Source organism: Pteropus alecto, unplaced genomic scaffold (assembly GCF_000325575.1).
Source record: "Pteropus alecto unplaced genomic scaffold, ASM32557v1 scaffold155, whole genome shotgun sequence".
NCBI classification, from domain to species: domain Eukaryota; kingdom Metazoa; phylum Chordata; class Mammalia; order Chiroptera; family Pteropodidae; genus Pteropus; species Pteropus alecto.
In genome coordinates, this window is record NW_006438113.1 from 8006906 (window position 1) to 8027519 (window position 20614).

At 45.1% G+C, this 20614-nt stretch overlaps 1 protein-coding gene and 1 pseudogene across 5 annotated transcripts in view; one reads left to right on the forward strand and one right to left on the reverse strand.

The window, feature by feature from the left end:
* KCNMA1 (potassium calcium-activated channel subfamily M alpha 1) overlaps positions 1-20614 on the forward strand; it is a 686137-nt gene that overhangs the window by 277247 nt on the left and 388276 nt on the right. The gene's annotated exons all lie outside the window — the stretch shown is intronic.
* Positions 10120-10238, reverse strand: LOC112482824 (annotated as a pseudogene).

Here is a 20614-nt window from a genome sequence, read left to right on the forward strand (position 1 = left end):
TGCTATGGGCTGGCAACCTGAGAAGGACGTGGGGTGGACTAGAGTTCTTGCTCAAAATAGTAACTCTCCTCAGTCCAGCCTTGACTTCTAGACCTGTTAAGGAAACAAAGGCACCGACTGCTTCAAAGCGAGATATAGAAAGCTTCCTCAACCGTTCTTGCCTATGCTGGTGAGCACTGGGCTCTGGAGAGTGGCTCCACCAATATGCTGAGAGGCAGAAGGCAGTGTAGGAGCCCTGGACCAGGACATGGTCTGGGAATGGCAGGCAGGGGAGAGAAACACCTGTGAGGAGTGGGTATTGTGGGTAATGGACAGGATGCTGGCCTTGGAATGCCTTCCTTCACTTACCTACACATCTGTCCATTCGCTCACTCCTTTACTCATTTATTCATGACTTCATTCATTTCCTTTATCATCCACAATGGTAAAATATGATAGTGTATACGGAGCTCCTGGTACAATACCTGGCACATAGTGAGTGCCAAGGAAATGTGTTTCCGCCTTCATTCATCAGCAAGAAAGTTCAAGTGCCTGTTTTGTACCAGGCACTCCACCAGACCCTGAGGATATAGCAGAGAACAAACAGACAGACAATGGTCTCTGCTCTTATGGAGCTTACATTTGCGTGCATGAATGGGAGTTATTATTACTTTGAACTATTTATAATGTTCTGGGAATCCATAGAAATTGACAATATGGTCTCACTTCTCACGGAGATTAAAAACTAGTGAGAGACAAAACACATGCACGTGGAATATAAAATGCAATGGGGTTGTCTATGTGGGGCTCAAAGGCCATGTTTTGGGGCTGCCAGACCTCAAGTGAGGGCGTGCTCACAGCAGGCTTCGTGCTCAGGCAGGGCAGAGAGGCAGGGAAGGCTTTGGAGGGGATGAGGGGCAGAGGCAGCAGGATTGTGACTGTAAATACTGTACTCTTTACTAGCTTTGTGACTGTGGGCAAGTTACCTAACCTCTCTGTGCTTTTTTTCCTCCTCTGTAAAACCTCATAAGGCTGTTATGAGTTAATATTTTGTGAAACTCTTGGAACACTACTGGGAACAGATAGCAACTATATAGAAGTTTGTTATATCAATGCATGAATCAAAGAGGGGGATTGGAGGATCCATATTGGAAGGTGTGGCAGACCACGTAGAGGACAGCCTCAAACAACATCGGATAGGCAAGAGCTCACTTGGGCGCCCTTCCCCAAAGAGTCATTTAGTTTCTTCATTTATTCCCGTGCTTCTCCTTCCTCTCTCTGCCCTCTTTTTGACTTTCTCCCTGGCTATGTGCAGTATCTTGTTCCCTTCTGTACCCCCCAGTGCCTAGCAAAGTGCCAGGGAGACAGATGGTGTGAAATATTGTTTAACGAACAAATTAATATCCTTTCATCCATATTGCTGGACTTCACGCACTTTTATTCAGAAACTGACTTCTGATTTTCAGGTCTCCAAAGCCTCACATGGGAGTGTAAGGAGGCCAACAATCTAGAAATCCCTGTATTTCCCTGCTCCCCCATCTACTGCATGTTATCCCAGGACTGACTTTCATATGTCGTTTTTTCCTTCTAAGCCTCCCCCAGGGCAGAGGGGAGGCAGCTCTGTCCCCTTTGAGTCATGGTAGACAGCGGGTGGGAGGTGGGGCAGAGCTGCTAGGAGAGGAGAGGCATTCCATCAACTATTGCCTTCTTTATCCATGCGTGGTTCCAGTCTTCTTCTTTTCCTCCTGAGCCTGGTAGTAGTAATAGTAATTGTTGTCATCATCATCATCATGACAGCAAAGAACACTTAGGGTGGGGTGTTCCCTGGTTATCAGGCACTGTTTCAAGTACTTTACCTGCACCGGAGCAGTGCTCTCAGTGCCCCTCCCCACCATATACCTATGGCCGATCCCAGAGGCCACTTGAAGGTGGATCCTAAGGATGGTCACCTGAAGATGGACCTCATCTGCACAGATGACTTCCTCCACCTCCTGCCTGAGGGTGTTCTCTTTCTCTGCAGAGGGGGCAGGCCTAAAGTGCCAGGCAGTTAACCCCCTGGCAATTATGGGTGCGTTGGCAGAATAGATAACCCGACTCCCTCCTTCTCAGTTGGACACCCCTGTCGGAGGGTGCGTGACGTGACTGAGCCCCAGTTGCCTGCAGCAGGAAAAAAAAAAATAACCCATCATCAATGTGTTTTGTTGGTTTCCTCCTTTCTTGTCTTACTTCCCTTCCCCTCAGGGGGTTTCCCTGGATCATCTTCCAAATAATTTATTTGTACCAGGTCTTGGCCTTCAGGACTGCTTTTAAGAGGAACTTAGCTGAAGATGTGTATTATTATCCCCATTTTATACATGCAGTAAAGGAAGTAACTTGCCAAGGTGACACAGCTGGTAAGTGGTACAGTCAGGACAGAATCTGGCCTGGGTCCAGAGCGCCCATACCTAATGACTGTGTAGTCCAGTCCCTCTTCTTCCTCTGTCTGTGATTTCTAAGTCAGATGCTGCAGGCTATTTGCTCCCAGTCTTAGGGTCCTGGATGCAGACCCAAATTGCCCCCTTACCTCTAGCACAGTGTCCTTGGGAACAGTCCGGGTAGTAATGCTCTGCCCGATCTGGGCAGAAACTTCACTTCCTCCATTTTTTTGTCAAGAAGCTGCCAGCCCCCATCCCCACTTAGTATTTGTTGGCAAGACACAGTAAAAGCATTCCTGAATTAAAGGTACAGTGAAATGACACTTGAATTCTCTGGGGAACAATTCTGCAATGATGGATAAACATGTTAATTACTCAGAACTTAACCTCCAGCTGCTGCTTTTTGGAGCTTTCTCTTCTCAGCCTGAGCTTGAGGCCTGGTGTGGTGGACTCTCAGGGAGCACTCTGATCCTGGAGAGCCTCCCATCCCCGCACGCAGCCAACAGCTAGGAGGCAGGAAGTGGAGAGATCCAGAGCATGTGCTCTGGTGCTAGATGGCTTGGGTTTGAATCCCAGTTCTGCCACTCATAACTCTCGGGCCCTTGAGCAAGTGTGTCCCGCCTTTCTATGCCTCACTTTTTCTGTCTGCAAAATGGGTTGCTGTGAAGATTAAATATGTTAACCTCTGTAAAGGACTCGAGGACTTAGACGTGTCTGTGCTGCGTAAGGAAGGGTTTGCTGTTAATATTATTATAAGCCTCATGCTAATGGCAACCTTGGAGCCCAGCTTTCCCCTCTGCAGGATTTACTGGGTTCTTTTTTCTTTAATGTCCCCACTGCCTTGTTCCAAGCTCTCTTAAAGAACTTTGCAATTCATTTTTTCCTGAGCCTCATTTTAGCTCTCTCAAAGAATAGAGTGAGACGCATTTGCAAAGTCTACTAGGACACGAGTAAGGATTGCTCATCAGTTCATTTGTGTATCAAACATTTAAAGAGTGCCTACTAGGTGCCAAGCCCTACACCGAAAGCTGGGGCTGCAGCCTCCAGTAGGACATGGCCTGTAACTGCACACTGCTTTCTTAAGGGGAAGGCAGAACCACAGGTGAACCGTGTGTCGCAGCATAGAGCTGTGGGTGGTGTGAAAGAGGGAGAGGGTCCTCTCTGGTGGTTTCCTCTACAACAGAGGTCCCCAAGTCCCTGGCCGCGGACTGGTACCAGTCCGTGGCCTATTAGGAGCTGGGCTACACAGCAGGAGGTGAGCAGCAGGAAAGCGAGCAAAACTTCACCTGTATTTGCAGCTGCTCCCCAGTGCTAGCATCACCGCCTCATCTCCACCTCAGATCATCAGGCATTAGAGTCTCATAGGAGCACCAGTCTCTGATGCCAAAAAGATTGCCCTATAACACCCCCATAATGAGGGCAGCACATAGCAGCATGGGCTTCAGAATCTGACAGACATGGATTTTAATACAGGCTAAGCGTCTTTGCTGTGCGACATCAAGCAATGCATTTAACTTTTCTAAGCCTGAAGTTCCAACTCAAAAATGGGGATAGCAATAGAGCTTAACTGATAGGATTGTTGTGAAAATGCAGGCAAAATCCTAAGCTCCGTCACCCAGAAAGCACTCAGTAAGTGTCAGCGATGTGATGATGATGATATTGCTGATGGATAAGCTCTCCAAGATGGAGTGTCCTCCCCTAAAAATAGTACCTCCCTCCCCGAGCTTGTGATAATTAAATGAGGTGACTGGTACAAAACACTTAGCACTTTCTGGGTACAAAACAATGATAGGTGACATTTACTCGGGGCTCTTTTTGTCTGTGCCTCTCCTCCCTTAGCTCCTAACTCACCTGGGGGCCTGAGGGAGCACCCCCGGTTGGAGCCTCGGTTGGGATCAAGATTCCCCAAGGAGAGCCATGCAGGGAGATTCCAGCCTTCATGTTGCCTTCCACAGAATCATAAACTGGGCTCCCAAGGCTGGAAATGGCTCGCTGCTGATGGGATCATTCAGACTGCCAGCCAGATCTGATCTCCGCATTTGGAGGTTTATTAATATCACCTCAAATTTATCTTCCTTGATGGGAAAATTTTGCCAGTATCTGATAAAAGCAAAATGCACAGCAGTTTTGTGCCAAAGAGAGCTCTTTTCCTGTCATCAGCTGTTAGCAGAAAGCTAGTTCAGTGGGTTGCAATGGGGCTAATGAAAATATAGGGAGGGGAATGAGTTTTGTATTCTCAGTGTGGAATTTGGACTTCAGACCCCTTCTGAAGGCCTCCCTCCCCAAAACTGGGCTTGGAAAAATTTTAGCCCAGCCTCTCCCTCTGAGAGTGTGTGCCTCATCTTCCAGTACTCATTTGACTACAACGCTCCCAGTGAAACCACACTTGTCCCCTCCAAACACTTCCATGAATTCTGCTTATCTTCCAGTCTAGAGTGCAACCACAGAAGAATATCAATGAGTGGCATGAGTGGAGCTGGCTGCAAATGAGACACAAAGAAATTATGGCAGCATGCATTAGGGTTTCAGCAAGAAGGATCTGAGGTTGAAATGCTGAGGAAATGGGCCTCTTAGCCTGCATTACCTGAGTCAGGTGGGTACAGCCAAAGGTGAGGACCCTCCGGGACAAAGAAATCAAGACATGATTCCGAGGCAGTCTTGACTTATTTGCTGCAGACCTGGCAGTGGGAAGCCTTAGGGGAAGCTGAACTGAATATGATGCTGAGGGAGCAAAGGGCTTTGGAAACTTCTAGCTTAAAGCTACCCGCAGTCCATTATAAAATGTCCAATGCCCTCATTTCACTAATGAGGATATGAAGCCCAGAGAGGGGAAGCCATTCGCTCAGGATCACACAGCAGTGTTGGCAAGGCTAGAACTTAAATGGATATTTGGCTTTCCTCTCCAGCAGTCTTTCCACCAGACCATATTTCTGCCATTCTTCCTTATGTGGTTAACTTAAATTGAGCCCTTTCTATCTGACAAGCACCCTGCTAAGCAACGGATATTCCCTGTTGAACCTTCACAACCATCTTAGGAGAAAGATACTCTTGGTGCCTTTGTTTGACACTTGGTGTCATGGGGATGGGAGAGTTTAAATTTTTGCCTAAAATTACAGACTAGTAAGTGGTGAATTCAGTGCTCCAACCTAGACAACTGACTCCAGACCCTTGCTTGTAATCAGCAGTCTAAACTAGTGCTTCTCAAAGTGAGGTGCCTGGAGGAACAGCATCAACCTGGGAACTTGTTAGAGATGCAAATTCCTGAATCAGAAACTCTGGAGAGATGAGGCCAGCCATCTGTGTTTGAATAAATGTGAGCTGGTCTAAATTGTTTAAGCCATAAATCTTCCAGTTGTGAGTCTTTCTATCTCTCAGCAGCCTGGCTTCCCCGTGGCCTCTTTTATGGGATTCTCTATTGGCACAGGTTCTCTGCCACCAGGAGGGGTTAAGTGTGCCTCTGAGCTTGAAGACATCATCAAAATTGGCATTGCTGAAGCTTCTCTTGGCCAGAGGGGATTTTGAGAGTCCTGTCTGCTATCATGCAAACTTGGACAATTTGGTCCAGTCAAGTGGAAAATTAACAAATCAGAAAAGAAGGGGATATGATTTGAGACCAAATGTTCATTGCAACCAGGGTGCTGTCAGGCTTGTAAGTATTGTTCTTGTGAAGCCCTTAAGAATCCCATACTGGAGATATTTTCTTCTAGATTCAATAGACATTTTTCTTGCACTGACCAAATGCCAGGCACTTTGCCGAGGACTGGGAATAAAAAGATGGAGGGATGAGGTTCCTGCCCACAGGGAGCCCACAGTCTAGTGTGATTATCTGGTGATGGGATTCTCCACTGGGGAAAATACAGTAGCTTTTAGTTGATGGAGTTGATGATGTCTAGTTAATAGTGTCATAAAAATAAATCTCCTGATGACCACAGTGGCAGTTGGTGCCACTGCATACTAATGAAGGCAGCACTTCTTTGATGGTGTGGGGTTAGAAGACTTGCAGCCCAGTGAAGGAGAATATGATGAAGACTTCATTATTTAATGAACCATGTCATTGTGAACAGCTGTGGTGTAAACCAGCCAGGACAATTATGCAAGTTGGATTATGTCTCCAGTAAATTGATTCTACTTTATTTGATTAGGTTGGTTCTCCAAAGACAAATTTTTCCAAGTTGGGTTAGGGGGAAAAAATCACTATTCAAACTTTGCTTCTAACTTTTAATCTTTGAAATGCTTCTGCTTTCAAACCTTAAGAGGAAACACATTATGGCCACTATGTTATCAGCAAGAGAACCAAGAATAATCATGTATTTGCAGTAATTATTAGTGTGCTCTGTACCAGACTCACAGCCCTTTCTCAATAAGCTTGCCCACAGGGACAATAAGAGACAAGCAGGAGACTGTGACCACTCCTTTGTGCTGTGCTCCAGCTCACCAAGCAGTTACTTTTCTTTCCACGCAGCCTAATGCGGGCATGTAGCTGAACATAATGAAAAGAAATGGAATTGATGTGAAATTCTTCTCAGATCTCATCCTGCCATTTTCAGAGTATTAGATACCATCCAATCCAGTGTCACTGTGGGCCATAATGCATTAGTAGCTTGTGAGATCTATTTAATAGGTCATCGCTAACATCATTAAAAAATGAAATAGGATAAAATATCATAGTGCATGTCATTATACACAGTAAGAATAAATATTGCTTTATGAAACCATATTTTGGTTTGTGTGTATATGTGTGATGTGATGTGTTCTGAACCACATAATTCCCACGGCCAGAGAGTCTGTAAGTGGAACAGGTTGCTTCCAGATGAAATTTATTTCCATAATAAGAGGAGCCTGGAAAGGCTGAAAAATCATTTGTCTCAGATGCAGACTATAAGACAGTGAAATCAGTGGCTTTTGGATTTATTAAGACAGTGTACACCCAGTACACATACCCACAAATACAAGTCTGGCTTATCTATTCTTACCCTTACTACATGGGATACATTATGATCTACTCTGCTCTGCTCCACCCCACCCCACCGTACCCCACCTCATCCCACCCCACTCCACCTCTCTACATTCCATTCCATTCCATTCCATTCCATTCCATTCCTATTTCATTTATAAAGTGATGGTCAAGACTCATTAGATAGATCAATTTCATGATCCAATAATGGGCTGCAATTTAAAAAACACCAGATTAGGTTACATTCAAATTTCCTTTCAACCCCCAAATTCGGTGACTCCAATGTAAATCACTGCTGTAGTATTAGGGTTTAAAATTCTATGTGTTAGCAGGCTCCCAGATAAAGTTTTTGGCTGACTGAAGATCATCTATTATTAATCACTAGCTCATTCATTCCATTCATTACTTACCATGTACCAGATACTATGCTAGATCGTGGTGATATAGAGTATATAAAGTAAGTAAAACACAGTCCCTATCTTCAAGTTCATAGTTATTGGGACACTGATTAGGTTTCCGTGGGTTCTTAGGATCCTAGCAGCTGCTCATCCTGGGTTTCTCTTGGGAGGGAAGACCCTTGCACTTTATCTCTAGCACATTCTCCTCAGTGTTCCTGGGCAATTTGGCCCTAAAGTCTTGGTCCAGTAGCAGAGAGTTTAACATGCTGCATTTAATAAAAAATAAAAACTCAAAATGAACACATACTAGAAAACAAGGGTTAGCAATGCTGTGGAAGCCCTGACCTCTTTTGGGCCCTTGTGAGAATATCAGAAGCCCTAATTACTTGTTGTGTATTGATTAATTTCCTATATAGGACACTTAACTTTTGGTCTGATTTGCAGAGATTAATAAAATGAGATTGCTCAGTTTTGGCAGCTAATCAGATTTCTTATGTTTAGACCAGCGTTTTGCTAGGGTTTAAGGAGGCTTCTGACTCAAGCCCTGGAAATGCTCTGTTTAGCCATTTCCTAGTTGAGTTAGTGGTATACTGGACCCAGGGGCATGGAGTGGGGCTGGGCATTGCTTAATGGTCCCTTACAATGAGAATCCTATCCTCAGATGTCCCATTTGATGTTAACCTTTCCTGAGCTTCTGGGCTTCTGAGGGCAGTTGGGAGGGCAGCCACATGTCAGTTTAGAATCATGTGCTAATATTTTCATGATTCTTTATTTTATTGTCTAGCAAGATTATATACTCTTGGAAAGGAGCAGTTGGATGACTTGGTATAATCACTCCATGGCTCTGAGTTGCTCCTTTTTTATGTATAAAATGGAAACAGATATGACCCCGACCAGGCTCATGGGGAGGGCTAAGTGACAACCTGGCTTTTAGTAAGAGCCATTACCCTCTCCCTCCAGTCCCCCTACACTCCCCAGAAAGCCAGCACTGGGCATATGGCTTATACCTCCAACCCACAAGCTCCCTTTTCTCTTCTTAATCTAGCCTTGGAAATACCAGCATGTCAATAAACCTCCAGACATTCTTCATCCACGTTTCTATACTTCCTCTCTACCCTCACCTCATTCTGCACCCTTTGTTCCACTTGAGACCACTCAGCCACATTCACAAATACTTTCCCAAACACAGCTCCCTGCTTCTACTCAGGGTTTACCTTTGCCTTGGGAGTGTCTCCCATATTCCCCTAAGGCACCTCACTCCAGCACTCCCCACACTGAGTGGAATAACCTCTTTTGGTGTTCTCTCTTGAATTTCTTCACTTGAACAGTCATAATAGGGGCTAACACTTAACAGGGCTGTACACACCAGAATTTGAGTGTTGAACCCAATGACATCAGCAAGGTAGAATGTAAGTGGCTGGATGGGGTATCATGACATTCTGGCTTACCAGTCATACCATAGCTTCAGTGAGCCCCAGGAGACCCGGGCACTCCCAGGAAATGTGTGTGAAGGGCCCACTGAGTTGATCTCCTTGAGGACAGACTGTTGCAAGGAAGACTTGTGGAGCGGATAAGGCTTGGGTCTCTGAGAGAGGCAAATAGATTCTAGTCCTGTGGAATTCAATGCTTATCGATGCCTTTTACTACTGAGGAATGCAAGACGAGGCAAGACCATTCCCAATGACTGGCCTGGTTAGACAAGCCACTGGATCCTAGGGCATCGAACTGGAAAGGTTTTGCTAGAAGAGCTCTCTTCTTTTACAGATGAACAAGTTGAATCCAGAAGTCGGGCATGACTGGCCCAAGGTCAGTGAGAGCTGTAGCCACCAACATGTAGGGAGGTGGCAGCCGTCTGAGCTACAAGGGAAGGGGGCCTGTTGCTACTTCTCTTATCCTTTGTTGCTACTTTCTTCTCTTGTGTCCTTGTCTTTCCCTGGAGCCAAGAGACAGGGAAGAAGGATCATCTATTGCCATGGAAACCAGAGAGTAGGCTGCTCTACTATAGCTCCTCTGACAGGGGCTGCTTCTGGTTCTCTGCTGGGCCCTGATGGGAGTGTTAGGACCGGTAACCCTATTTGCCAAGAGGGAAAGCTGGAGGAATAACAGAAATTGGACAGGCTTAGCAAAGTGGCCATTCTTTTTACTTTTTTACACCAGTTTCTCTTCAGCAGAGACACCTAACATGATTTAAGAATCTTATTTTAGAAAGAGATCAGCTTTGAGCAGATTCTGGTCTTCAGATGCCAGAACTAAACTTTTTAAATTTATTTTATTTTATTTTTTTTTTTAGGCAAGGCAAACCTTGGTTGACCTCACAGATTGCAAGGACCTTGTCATCTTACAATCCCTTATTTTTTTTTTTTTAATTTTTTTACATCTACAGCACCTGGTCTTCCTAGGTGGTCTTCCATCCAAGTATTAACCAGGCCCGACCCTGCTTAGCTTCCAAGATCAGACGGGATCGGGCTTGTTCAGGGTAGCGTGGCTGTAGACCCAGAACTAAACTTTTGAACTGACAGTAGCTCTGCCCGAAAAGGTTCTGCTCGTCAGACCTGCTAGAAAGAAATCTAAAATAAAGAGTTGGAGTTGGGGGGAAAGAGGAAAAAGAAGTTTATTTTGCTTCCAGACATATTTAAGTCTCCCAAATCTTCTAGGAGTTAAATTGTGGCTTTAAAAATCAATAGACTTTCCTTTGAGACCAAAGAGTTCATGGGTTAAGAAGGGTCATATTAGGTCATCTCATCCATCCTTCTGCCTCTGGGCCTATTTGAATCCCTCTTGTTTATAAAACTCTGCAAAGATGATTTTATAAGCTCCCACAATAATTTGTTCCACTATCTAACAAGTCTTGATCTTAAAGCCATCTTTTTAGTAGCAGGGCCAAATTCCTCCTGCTGCCTCCAGTGCTTGTCTGTTGATGAGCCAAAACCACTCAGAGGGAGCTGGAATTTTATGAAATGAGCATGATCTTGGGCCTGTTGTCAGTGTTCAAGTCTCGCCATTTCTACTTATAGACAAAATGACCTTCGACAAGTCACTTAAATATTCTAAGAGTCAGTTTCTTTATCTAAAGTGATTAGTGTGAAGTTTAAGGAAGTAATATATGTAAACATATCTAATACGGTACCTGACATTTAGTGATGCTCAACGAATGTGCCATGCTTTTCTGGGTTGGCCTGGGTGCCATGGTTTGGGCATGGATCAAGACCTTAGGGATTACCCCTTTAGTTGTTGGATCATTAGGTTGGTTTGCGGGAATTGGGGACTGGAACAGCAGGGGCAACTGAAGGGGCATTCGTGGGCTTAGTCATTGGCTGTTTGCCAACCAGTGAAAAAGATTTCAATATTTTAGAGACCTGTTTGGCTGTACCAGTGCCTACTATCTAAAGTAACAGCTCTGGTAGTTCCTTCAAAGATGCCAAGCACATCGCTACCTCCACGTCTTTGTTTGTGCCACCTTTACCCTCCTTGTCTTCAATGTCTTTTTGAATCCTACACATCAGTGAAAACCCAGTATCGTATGTGAACATGACTCAGCTCCAAACCCGCAAACCCGATGTCCTGTGTTCTTTATACGGGAGAAAAGAGAAAAGAAGGATGGTTGTTTCTGCCCGGCCAGTTGAGCTATTGGCTGAGTCGAGCCATCAAAGAACATACAGCCTGAAAATCATAGATGTGGAAACTTAGAGGGATAGGGACTTGCCCTACGACATGCCGGTCATCAACAACAGGTCTAGAACCTCAGTATCCTGAACTGCAGCCTAGGCTTCTTGTCTAACACCCTGTGACTATGGCTGTTCCTTGAGCTGGAATTAGAACAGAATCAGCCCCCATCCTGCGTAGCACCTCTCCTGCCCCTGCACATGCTGGCTGAGTCACTCAGAGGAGAGGTGGGTAGGGGGAAAATACACATTTTTTTTTTTTTGAGAATGCACACACCAGTTGGGAAAACTGAAGCCAGACAGTCAGTGTGGGTGAGATCTCCCATCCAGGTTCCATCCCAGCCCTCACAGCAGGGCTAGAGTACTGGGGAAATAAAAAACATTGATGTTTTTCTTATCCTCCAATGGAGGTTGGTGTGTGTGTGTGTGGGGGTGGGGGTTGTTGGTATCTAACTTTAAGCATCATGTTGGGAGAGTGACAGTTTTACTGTTGATTGGATAATTTACTTGGCTTAGCTTTTGTAAGACTTGCCTTTAAATGGAAATTCCTTAGACAGACGTGATCTGCTGACAAGGAGTTGCTGCCGGCCTCTGAAGCACCTGGGTTACAGAAACCTCTGGTGGGGGTTATTCAGGCCAAGAGACTGTAAGATAAACGTTTGTATGTGCATGCGTGTCTATGATCCCCTTTGCTAGCAGCAAATTTTGTCATTGCATCATGGAAAAATTCTTCCTTAGGAAAGTAGCAGGTGCAAAGATGCTGATGTTAGATTCATTAAGGAAACAGTTTTGGTCATAAAAATGGTATTTATGCACTGGGTTGGCACATGGTTTGCCCGAATGGGGAAAATACTGTTGAGATGGACATGCTCCTTTGGGAGTAAGGGGCATGGAATGGCTCCCAGAGCCATAGAGGAGAGTGTAGGATAATCGTGCTTTGGAGCTCATGGGACCAGAGTTCAAATCCCGACTTTGCTGCCTTCTAGCCGAGAGGCCTTAGGCAGCACTCCAACACTTGAGGCTGCTTTGTGGATAGGGGCTCAGTATAAATTCTGCATCCCTTCCCATGGGGCTTTCAAGAATAAACACAGTGGGGCATCTCAGGGGAAAATGGCCCATAGTTTTGAGCCTTCCAGCCTTAGACATCAGCATGCACTCAGGGTAAGAAAAGAGTGTGTGTGGAGGTATAGAGATCCACACAAAAAGTGACCCCTTGAGTTTCCACTTTGGCCACAACTCAGTATTAGGAAACTGCCAGCTGGCTTGCTTCATTTCCTGAGTTTTGACAAGGGAGCAGCTGGAGTTGCCTTCTTTCCTGGTATCTGGAATAGCTGCTGGGATTTAATAGTGCACTTAGAGGAATTACCTGGAATCACAGCAGGCACTGAGAAATGGAATGTATTTCTGTAAGCCAAGCTAATGTTTGAGAGTAAGAGAGTAGGGTCTTTCCTTCCATAGTGGGTGAGATACAAAAAAGGACTGGCCTGTGATTGTGCTATAAATATGGCTAGTGATTTCATCTGGGTTGTATTCAGCATGGGATTTAGGTCGGATAGTGTGTGAAAATGAGTAACAGGATCTAATTGGGAAACTCTTTTCAGGTCAAATGCTCATGGAAGCCACCATCACTCAGCACAGAGGCAATGACAGCCACCTTGGCTAATACTTGAGGACAACTGTGCATAACACAGTGTTCTGAACCCATCCCCCTACTCTTCCTTGTTTAACTAGCTTCACCATAGTCCCATTGGTATCTCCCTCTTTCCTAAGTTTAGATGTTCTTCTCTCAAGTCAACCAACTCCATTTTCTGATATTTAATTGGCACCCCACTGTGGCATCACAATCTTAGGCATACTGCGTTTATCTTCTAGTGGTTCAAAGTCTTCTTGAGAAATGTGATTAATGAACATGCAATTATTAGGCAGCAATAAAGACAGTACAGATTACGGTTCCAAATTGAATCTAAGCAGGATAGATATGGATAGATAAGTTCCATATGTACATGGAACTTAGAAGAGGAAGAAACTTCTGAAGGCTGGCAGATATTGGCTTTGGATGAGCCATATAAAACTAGAGCCCTGCACAGCCTATTGGGAAATGCACTAATTGCAGAGGGCCATGCCCTTCTTTGGACCCCTCATTTGATGAATTTTGAACCTGAGGCAATAGCAGAGCTGGGGTTAAATAGAAGGAAGGAGGTTCTGCCTCATATGTCTTTTTGTAAGCTGAGAGTTCCACCTGGCTTGAACACTGCTTAGGGTTGCCACATTCGTGCATGGTGGCCTAGCTAGGTGGTCACTTGACTTAGTACCAACACTGGCTATTGAGTGGCTTCCAGCTGTGACCCTGGCTAATGAGATTGGATTCAATGCTGAGTCAGTGAATGATCACCATTTAGCTCTTGTACATGCCCTCGGTGCCCTGCCTGGTGTTATGCTGAGTACCGGCAAAACCCACACTGAGGCTGACAGCACTAATCTGTCCATCTTCATTGTTGTTACTGTGGTCCATTTGCTTCTCACCTATTTCAGGCCACTATCCCCTCTTGTGTTGACAACTGAAATTATGGCCTAAAAATCTGCTCACATTTCCTCCTAGGTACTTCTTCTCTATCAAATTCATTCTTCCAAAGTGGACAGGAGGACTTTTCTAAGATGGTTTTTTGATCATGTTAATTCTCTTTTAGAAACCCTTCACTTGTCCCATTGTTCATAGAAGAAAATTCATTCTCCTTATCATGGATTGTCTGCTGCTAAACTTTTATCGTTCTCTATGTGCTACTCATAATGTAACTTAAAAACAAAACACAACTGATTTCTAGCCATGTGGACCCTCTGTTGAGAATGTCACCCTTCTCCATTCACGTCCTCCACCTTTTTCCTAGTTCTCTCTTATTCGTCTTTCATGGGCATCATCTCTTAGCAGACCAGGATGGCTGTTCTCATTCCACACCACACTGCTTGGTCTACTTTTCCTTTGTAGCACCTGTGAATTATCATATGTTACCCATGAAAGTTTTGTTGTTTAATGTTTAATGTCTATCTTTCTTCTTTCTCCTTTGTCCAACCACTCACCAGGTCCCCAAGGGCAGAAATCATCCCCATCTTCCTGGCTACTGCTCAAGACCTAGCACAGAGCCCACAATTCAGCAGCAACTGAGACATGTTTGTAGAGGCGGTGGGTTTTTTGGGTTTCCAAAGCTTTCTCACAGGTTCCTGCTGTGTCCCACTGACCAGAGAACTGCTGGCAGTGGACTGAGCTCTGGACAACTCAGATAGATGTTTCTGTCTTTAGATGAGCTCTGTGCCTAGGTGCATAGTAAAAGAAACTATTTTGACTCATTAAGCAAATTTATAGTAGAAATCAGTGGGAGAGAATAAATATCAGTCCTCACGATGTCATTTTATGGGCTGCTTTATAGATTATAAACACCCAATCAGAGTTTGCAGGCTATTAATTTTGTTTGCAGAGAGCCAGGGCTCTTGGGCACAGAATTTTCAGGGCTGTGGTGTCAGACACAAAGATCTAGGCCTTCAACCCCTGAGAGGTTTTATAAAGAGGAGGAGAAGCAGTGTTTGAGTGGTTGGGACTCAGGGGCCTTTCCTCTAGCTCTCCTCCTGGACATAATTTTTAAAATATTTTAAAAAATAGTTGTTCACTGTTTTATTATCTTAATTCTACCCTAGTCTTCCAGCCCCTACTTCCTGGAAGCTCAGTGGTATGTGGGGTTTTGCATTCGACACTTGGTAGAAAGAGCTCCCCTTCTGAGGGCTGAGGGGCCCTAAGGAGGAACAGCATTGGGTTGGACAGAACTGGGTAGACTCTAGCTTTACCCCATAGCTTGTGATCTTGAGCCAATTTTTGTTGTTCTTGTTAATTTTTAGACCCTTTCTCCCTTCATAAATTGTGACCACCCCCTTCAACTTCAGAGGGTGATTGTAAAGGTAAAGGAGATGAAATAGGAAAGGCACTTGGTACTCAAAAGGAGTTGTAGGTAGTAAAATGATTACGATGATTGGTGTTTTAAAGTAAGCCCGGTACAGTGGGAACAAAACGAAAACTAAGAGTCCTGACACTTGGTCCCAACTCTGTTACTGACATGCTGGGTAACCTTGGGCAAATTAGCCTCTTTGGTCCCAGATCAGTGAAACAAGAGGTTTGGCTCAAATGATCTCAAAGATGGAGCAGCATCACCTGCGGATTTGTTAAAAATGCAGATTTTCAGGCACCACTCCAGCCCCCTTGGCTCAGAAACCCTTGGTGTGGGGCCCAGCCATCTGTGTTTTCACTAGCTCTCCAGCTGGTTGGTCAGCACAGTGAAGTCGGGGAAGCATCACTCTATGATAACTTCTGGCTCTAACACACCATGTCCACAGCACTCACATCATGTCCAGTGTGGGCTCCCCAAGCAGCAGACACTGCTGGAGCTTTCCCCCTAGGGATCTTGGACCACAATGGCCTTTGGCAAGAGGAGAACAGAATAGAGTAGGAGAAAGAGCCCAGGATCTTAAATTAAGGCCCAGTGGGGATTCGAACCCAAATAGCCTCATGTACATCTGTGTAGCTACTATTTGGTTCCTTCTCAGTGTTATGGCCTCTCTGCCTCTTCCTTGCCTAGTGACCTTGGCCAAGTTATTCAGACTACTGGGCCCCATTTTCCTCATCTGTAATATGAGAGAATTCTAGGACCTGTTGTTGCGGGGATTATATGAGTTACATGAGAAAACTTTCCATGGGGCCTGCACATAAGCAGTGCTGAGTGTATTAGCTGCTGATATCACCATTAGTGTTCTTCTCCTTCTCATCCATCATGGCTCCGAGGATATAACAACATAGGACTTGGAGTAAAATGGAAGATAAGGGGCCTGAACTCAAGTTTCCTAATTTGTTCTGTGACCTTGGATGAGTCATTTAAGCTTAGAGAGGTAAGATGTCCTCATTACTAAAATGAAATGTTTATTTTTTCTGCTAGTATTTACTGTCTATCGAATGCTGACATGGGGCCAGGCCTTGAGAATGCAGCGTGAGGAAGGCAGATGCAGTCCCTGCCCTCACTCTGCCCACTTTCTCTGAGCCCTGGAGTCTTTGTGGGATTTGATGAGATAATAAATGAGAAAGCCTATCATGGTTGTTAATCATCATCCTTTGACCAATACAGACACAAAGTATGTCGTTCAGTTAAACATCATTGACTGTTCTTTAGTTGAGTGTTTTGGAGATTTATTCCCAGGAGACAGGCCGTGATAGACCCATTAGAGAGAGGAGGAGGAGGCCTTGCCTGCACAGCCTTACGTGCCTGTGGGCAGATGTACCTGCTTCCTGATAGCCAGGCTGACTGCTGTGCCCTCCAACTAGAGGGGCTACCCCTTCATGTTTTGGGCAGTCATCAGAGGTATGAATCTCTTTCTTTCTCAGGTCTTTTTTTTTTTTGAAGTTTTTATTGTCTGCCTGCACATGTTCTATCTTGGAGGTTTCTTTGGAGCCTCGATTAGGGGCATGAATGCATAAGGTGTCTCTGGAGTCTTTGTTTCAGACAGGAGGTTGGAGCTGTGGAGTGGGGAGGAAAGGGAGGCAGGTCCTTTAGTATGGTGTTGGTTAGATCTGTCTTCGAGAAGCTGCTTTAAATATTTACTGTGGAAATCGCTGGTGGCTTTGCCAACAGTCTGACTGTATGCAGATGAGGTCTGCCTATGGTTTCACTTTCTGGGCAATTAAAGGAGTAAGGCAATGACATTTCCCCCAATGCCACATTTGAGTTGCAGCATTCCTACCAGTCTCTGGGGTCCTCAACAGCCCAGCTTCTCCTGAGGAAAGGAGTGTGTCTGTCAGGGCCACCCAGCTGATTTCCAAAGAGCACTTTCTGAGTTCAAGTTTGGGCCCCATACTCTGAGAAGTGGTCTGTTCATTCTGTCAACCTAGAGTGTCTGTTGTGGGTCTAGCCCTCTTCTAAGGAGAGGGGAAGTACAGTGATGTCATGCACTCTGCTTTCTGTGAGTTCACTCTCTAATTGGTGAATCTAAGTCACAGGGAAAAATGCCACCATTTACACGAGGAGGAATATAATTTAGGATTTGAGTGGCACAGGCAGAAGTGAGAAGACAAGAGAACCTTGGGTGCTGTGTAGGACTTGGCATTGTAGCTGGACCTGAAGGATGGCAAGACAAGTGGGTGGACTTTTTGAGGAAGGAAAGCACCTAGACAAAGAGCCAGATGGACATGGAGCAGTTGGTGACTCCATCACCAGAGCACTTGTGGTGGGTAGCTCAGTTCTCAAACATAGGTGTGCAACCAATATTATTTCTATGTTTTAATCTTTTCATTAACTGAACTCTGACTGTAAGCTTTCATCTATATGTTTATTGGGGAGATTTCCTCTGCTCTGGGTTGTGTACATATTTGGGTTGAATACAGCACCTAGTCATAGGCTTTTGGCCACTAATGATGTGTGCATCTGGTCCTTGCTGAGATGGTGGTTGTGACACCTGATCCATTTGGATTTGGGGCTATGCTGCTCGTCTGCTGCACACGGAAACCTGCACTGGCAGCACATCCTCCCCAGAGTACCATACTGCCACCCCCTCTGAGGCCTTGCCCCCTCACTGCCACCAGGAGGGTACGAATCTCTTGCTCCTAAGCCGCCATCCACCTACTTCTCTTTAGTCTAGAGAAAAATCTCTCCCTCTCTCATTTGGTTGCCTCCAAAGGCCCTCCCTAACCCCCATCTCTTCCATGAACCCCATTGTATGAACCAGAAGAAGAGCCCTATTATTAAGCCACCAATGTTTCCCAGCTGTGAAAATCCCCTCAGTAAGACCACCTACTGGATATGAGCAGCCTACAGGGAGAACAAAAATAAGTTAGTATTTCTGGAAATTATCCTGCCACACATTTTAGAGCCCAAAGATCAGAAGTAGTATCTTTAAGTAGCTGAAGTCAATCTTGCCCTTTGGGAAATATTAACTGGTTGCTTGGAGTTGTACTGGTTTCAAGTACCAAGTCACTTGGAGCCAGAAAGGACCAAGATCAGACAGCTGGCAACCAATGAGCCACCTCTGAGTGGCTAAAGACAAAAGCAAATATTTCTTTGACCATTTACCCCAAAAAGCTCTGCCCAAGTCTTGGAAATTTTCTCATTTCGACATATGTCAGCCCTGCCTGGAAGACCCATTCTCCAGCATCAAGCAAACAAGAAGAGGGTCCTCCTCTAGTTGGCTGTAAGAGTTCCCTGCCCTTGGCCTCAGGCATTGATCTGAAGGGCCAGGGAAGAAAATGTGGAGACCTTAGTCCTCAGGGCCCCTCTCCTGTGGAGGCGAAGGTAAGAGATATGACTCGTAGTGGATGGCGGACTTGAATGAGATCATCTCTGGAAACCTCAAAGTCTCTAAGACATGCTTACTGGTTATTGCTAAGCAATCAGATGGCAAGATAATAGTATTTTTCCAATCTCGTGCTAATAACATTCACTCATTCTTAAAGAACTCCCTACTTGGGGGAGATACCTGCAGGGTGAAGATTGTGGCCTCATTCTTTCTCTTTCCCATTTTCCCTCCTATCATATTTTTCTTTCCTGTTTCTGGAAGGTGCGATAGTCCAGCACCATCAGTGGGGAAACTGGGCAGTGGGAAAAATGAGGTGTGATTTGAAGGGACACATCATGGTCCCATGGCCCATCAACATGTCCCATTGTTTCCTTAATTAGAATTGGTCTGAAATGCCCATGTTTTTTGATCCTTTGGGTCAAGGCATGAAGATATCTGTCACACTGCCAATCTTATCTCTGTATTAGGATGATAAACTAATTTAATATGAAAAGCCGATAATGTTTTAAAGTCAATAGATGGGACTGGGAATGCGTAGATTGCAATGAGTATAATCTTCAGTTTTATTGATGATGAAGAGAAGTAGTGTAGTTTAATGATTAAGAACTTTTAAAAATACCAATGCCCAGGCCACCCTCCCCCCGCCTCCCATATCAATTAAATCAGAATGTCTAGGAGTGGGGCCTGCTCTTTAGTATTGTAAAAATCTCCCCCAGATGATTCTCAACACGCAGCCAGCATGTTGAACTAGTAGTCTACAGCTTCACAGGTCTTATAAAAATTACCTTGTAATCTTATTAAAATAGCTTCTGTACCTCAACTCCAGCTATTCTGATTGTGTTAGGTTGGGGCCCAAGATTGGCATTTCTAGCCAGCTCCCAGGGGACGCTGGTCAGCCACTGGTCTGCAGGCCACACTAAGTGGCAAGGTTAGAACATAGCAAGGAGGGAATATGCTATCTTTGGTCAACACTGGAAGTGCGTGAAGGCCCAGGGGGGGAATATGGGATTTAGCCTTACTTGTATCACTTATGGAATGGAGGTTGCAGATGGGGAAGTAGATGGTGGGTTAAGTAGTAGAAGTTTGTCAGAAGTTCCTTCAGTTTAGGAAAATGCAATCAGTAGGTTTCAGAATCCATTATGAGACCTTGGTCATTAAGCATCTACAGTGAGCTAGGTCCTGAGGGATAAAAGAAAAACAAGACTTGCCCTGAAGCGGTTCGCAAGACACACACCCTTGAAAAAGCGGATAATGGAGCTATGTGAGACAGTGCTGCTGGAGAGATACTAGTAATGGTGAGAGTGAAGAGCCAATTCTTGTTCACTCTTCTGTATGCCATCGTAAATGAACTCATTTAATGTCCATAGTGTAGGAAGTATTCTTATTTTCATCTCACAGTTGGAAAAACCGAGGCCAGAGAGGTTAGATAGCTTACCCAAGGCTACACAGCTTGGAAGTGGTGGAATGGGGATTTGAACCCAGGATTGGTCACAGGACAGTTTTAGTTGTGCTTAAGGAGCAGTGTAGAGGGGGAGCAATACAAGAATACAACAAACAGAATTCTCAACCAAGAGCTTGTGGAATTCAGAGAAGCACCCAATTCCCCAGGTCTGGATCTGTGGGTTGGGAGCAAGTTGCTCTGCCTTTTGGTGTGACGAGGGGGTTGAATCCCAGGTCTGCTGTTTATTTTCCCTGTGACCTTGTGGGAATCTGAATATAATTCCTGCCTCCCGGTGACTGTGAGAAGGAAGTTAAATGAGAGAGTACATGCAGAGCACCCAGACCAACTCCTGACACATGGGATGCCCTCAGAATTGGGAGCTTCTCTCCACTTTGCCCATTGTGACTCTGCTCCCAGGCCCTGGAGTCTGGGACCAGAAGTCACCC